General features: G+C 38.7%; 1 pseudogene; it reads right to left on the reverse strand.

Annotated features, from left to right (window-relative positions):
- The window catches only part of LOC102868999, a 25836-nt pseudogene that overhangs the window by 15071 nt on the left and 6152 nt on the right, over positions 1–4613 (reverse strand).

The following is a 4613-nucleotide window of genomic DNA, read 5'->3' on the forward strand; positions in this document are numbered from 1 at the left end:
TATTGTCTGAGGTGACTTCCCCCTGTGCGCCACTTCCAAGCTTCCCTTCCGCCCAGGAGGACATTCTTGCTGTCCCCAAGGGCCTCTTGGCCCCCAGGGCCTCCTCCCGTCCGTTTTTCCTGGGTACCTTTGAAAGATGCCTCTTCGTTATTGTCTGAGGTGTTACAATATTTTATCAGTAGTTGTTTTTCGCTTTGGTGCTGTTGGGTAGATTAAGCCTCATAGTCATCCTACGAATAAGAGATCCAACCTGTCCTGCCTTTGTCAACCTCACAATGTCTGAGACACTTGAGCTCATTGCCTTAGTCACTGTGACTGTCCTTCTGGTGGAGAGTCATCCTGTCCTTCAACATTCTCCAGTTTTTGTCAGCATGATGTCCTTCTCCAAAGAGTAGGCTTTCCTAGCAACATGCTCAAGGTGTGTGAGATGAAGCTTCACCATCCTTGCCTCAACAGAGCACTCTGGTTACATTTCCTCCAAGATATGTCTATTTGTTCTTTTGGAAATCCATGGGATATTTCGTACTCTTTCCCATCACTATAGCTCAAAGACATCAGTATTTCATTTTTTCATCCTTATTAATTGTCAATCTCTCAGTTGTGTAGCAAGTGACTGAAAATACTGTTCTCTGAATCAAGTATATCTGAGTCTTCAAACAAACGTCATCTCTCCTTGGTAAGATGGAAAGGTCCTTGACTGTAGACTTTACCAATACAATATGTCTCCAGATCTCCGGATTGTTGGTACCAAGGGTATTGATTGTGTATGCAAAGTAAAATGAAGCTGTTCACATTTACATTATTTTCTCCATCTACTATTATGTCTCCTATTGTTCCAGTGGACATGATATAACTGTAGCAGTTGTTGTCGTGTGTGGTAAACTTGAAACCGACTCAAAGATAATCCACCAGTGGGTTTTTCAGAGGGGATAAGCTACACAGGAAGAGATGAACCATCTTTCTTTCAAGGAGCAGCTGGTGGATTTGAATCCAGTATCATTAGGATTGTAGCATATCTTCTTTCCACTAGGCCACTAGAACTCTACTTATGATAGCATTCTAATAAAATGACTCTGGAGAAAAAATACTTGACCTGTCTTATGTAGATGATACAAACTTGCTTGCTGAAAGTGAGGAGGACTTGAAGCACTTGTTGTAGAAGATCAAGAAATGGAACCTTCAGTATGAACTGCATCTCACTGTCAAGAACACAAGATTCTTACCACCTCACCACTAGGCAATGTAATGATGGATGAAGAAGAATTGAAACTGTCAATAACTTCATCTTGTGTGGATCCACAATTAAAACCCTTGGTACTAGAAGTAGGAAATAAGGAACTGACTAGAAGAGATCTACAATTTCTTCCATTACAAAAAAAGGTGGCTCGACAGCATATGAAAATTATCAAACCATTTCATGTGCATAGTTTCTGAAAATTATCCAAATATGACTGGAACAGCACATCAACAGAGAACTGCAGATGTGTAGACTGGGTTTAGTAGAGGCCATGGTACCAGGGATATTTTAGCTAATGTAAGATGGATCTTTGCTGAAAGCAGAGAGTTCTAGGAGAATGCCTGTTTTTCATTGACTGTGAAGAGGCATTTGTCTGTGGATCACAACAAACTGTAGCTAACTCTGAGAAGAATGGGAATCCTACAATGCTGAGAAACCTGTAAGTGGACCATGGGACAGTTGTTGGAACAGAGCAAGGAAATACTGCATGGTTCAGTATAGGGAAAAGTGTACTCCAGGGATGTGTCCTAGCTCCATAACTTTTCAATGCTTATGAAGAACAGATCTACCAGGAAGCTGGGTTCCATGAGAAGGAGTGTGGCATCAAGATTGGAGGGAGACTTATCAACAACGTATGTTATGCAGATGACACCACCCTGTTTACTAAAACTGAGGCGGACCTGAAGCGCTTGCTGCAGAAGGCCAAGGACTACAGCCATCAATATAGATTAAAGCTCAATATCAAGAATACAAAGATTCTCACCACTGGGCCAATTGACAGCATCATGATAGATGGTGAAGAGATCGAGATTGTTAACAGCTTTAGTTTGCTTGGCTCCACAATCAACACTCTTAGTAACAGCAACCAGAAAAATCAAAAGACAAATTTCATTGGGAAAGTTTGCAGTCAGGGACTTCTCCAGAGTACTAAAAAGCAATGATTTCAGTCTAGAGACTAAGGTATGTCTGGTTCAGGCCATAGTCTACACAATAAATTACTATGCATCGAAAACTGGACATTGACTAGGGAATTTTGAAATTTTGCAAGAATATTGATGCCTTTGGGCTACAGTGCTGAATATACTATGAACTGTCAGGAGAACAAAGAGCCTCATCCTAGAGAGCGTAAAACCAGGATAGTCCTGGGAGGCAAATACTCTGAGGCTTCGTCTAACATAATGTAGACATGTTGCAAGGAGGGACCTGCCTTTGGAAAGGGACATCATGCTTGGAAGGGTGGAGGGACAGCACAAGAAAAGAAGACTCTCAATGAAATGAATAGATTCAGTGATTGGGATAATAGGGGTAGGTGGGTCAGAGTCACTAAGATTTGCACAGAAAAGAGCAGAATTCATGGCTATTGTACATAGGGTCGTTAAGAGACACAAATGACTCGACAGCACATCCCAACAACAACAACAACAACATTGCACTGGCAAAATCTGCAGTTAAGGACCTCTCCAAATTATTGAGGAATGATGATGCCAGGTTAAGGACTAAGGAGCTTCTGATTCAGGTGATAATCTTTCTGATCACTTGTTATGCATCTGAGAGGTGGACAATGAGGAAGGATGACAGAAAAAGAATTATTGACACCTTGGAGCTTTGGTGTTGAAGAAGAGCACTGATCATCCCAAGGATGGCCAAGAGACCAAACATATATGTCTTGGAGAGGGTCCAGTCGGACTGCTCTTTGGAGGGAAGAATGATTAAGCTTTGCTTCACTTACTTGAGGTATGTTACTAGAAGGGACTATTCCTTGGAGGAGGATATGATGTTGAGAAGGATGGAAGGTTGGTGAAGGAGAGGAAGTCCTCAACCAGGTGGATTCACAGGCAGCTGTTGCAATAGGCTCTTGTGTGTCAGGAAGTGTGAGGATGGCAAAGAATAGAACTGGAATGGGATCTTTTGTTCAAGGGGTCACTATGAGTCATACTCAACTCGATGGTACCTAACAACAACAACAATATACAAGGACTACTTTTATGATTTTTCCCTTACTGTAATGAATAATTTTAGTAAAATCATCAAATGAGAGAAAAATAAATAGAAATATAAGAATGGTTCATTAGCAAAAACTACCCTCTTTGCAGGCAGAAACACCAGAAATACAAAACAGCAGAGAATCAGTGTGTTATCTCAGCAGATTGTCCATAAATTCCTTTTTTGGTCTTGGTGTTTAATGTTGAGCATCAGCAGATTTTTAAGTATTTTGGAAGGATTGCCCAAAATGAGTTATAGCGAAGATTTTTAAAAAAGAAAACCAACCCAAAATAGCATCAGTTTAAAACTACAATAAAATATTTGAATATTGTAAAGGATAGTGACAAATGAAAATAAGTTTTACTTATTATAACATCCTGCCATCTCAATATGACTTGTGGTGTGCAAATGACAACTACTTTATCTGTATTACAACTTCCATTGTCTGATCAATCAGTTCATCATAAATTGGTGCTGCTTCTGCTTTGCAGAAGAACATAAAATGCTAATTTGGCTATTACTCTACTGCAAAGCAGCTGTGATTACAACCTCCTGAGCACTGAAAATACTTCCTAACAGACTCGTGTGAAATTTTCATATGGGGAACTTCAAAAAAAGCTAAATATGCATATTTCACAATTTCGAGAGATATTTTGCATCATGCTGTTATATTCTGCAACTCAGCAAGAATAAATATCATATCCTAGGACTTTTACTCTCATAAACCCTGTTCCATCAGTCAAGTACAACATATACCATTTTAGAATCAATATAGTTCATTTGTGTTTTAAGAAGTAACCCCGGAGGAAAAAGAAAAAGCATAACGAATCAAAGATCTCTGTAAATGTCATTATCCCCTCTCCTAAATAGTTTATATGCTTAGTATTTATTTGCATACTTTCAGTGACTTTATGACCATATCACAGTATTATTTTCAATAAAGTGTTAAATATTATTTACACTTTTAAGAAAATGTAAGAGTGTTAAGAATACAGATGCAATTTATGGATTTGGGATCCTAATTTTGGAGATAGCTTGTATTTATACAAATTATTATATGATAAAAATTTGAATCTAACTAGTAATAACCAACAATCTCTCTCTCTCATCTCCAACATATTGGAACTGACTTAGAGCTCACTATCCAGTGAGTTTGTATAGGCCCTATATCCTATGGGCAGAGATCACTCATCTTTTTCCTATAGGGCAGCAGATAGATTTGAAAGAGCTACTTTTAAGTTGGCAACACAGCTCCTTACCCACTAGGCTGTCAGAGATTCCCATTGGTACTTAGTTTAATTTTAAAGTTAAGATGTTAATGAAAAAAAATGCTAGTAAATTGGGTGCTATTATTTAAAAATATTTCTTATCAAAAAACTGAGTTGTTGTTGTT

Source organism: Elephantulus edwardii, unplaced genomic scaffold (genome assembly GCF_000299155.1).
Source record: "Elephantulus edwardii isolate Elephantulus edwardi_28Jun2011 unplaced genomic scaffold, EleEdw1.0 scaffold00023, whole genome shotgun sequence".
Classification (NCBI taxonomy): Eukaryota; Metazoa; Chordata; class Mammalia; order Macroscelidea; family Macroscelididae; genus Elephantulus; species Elephantulus edwardii.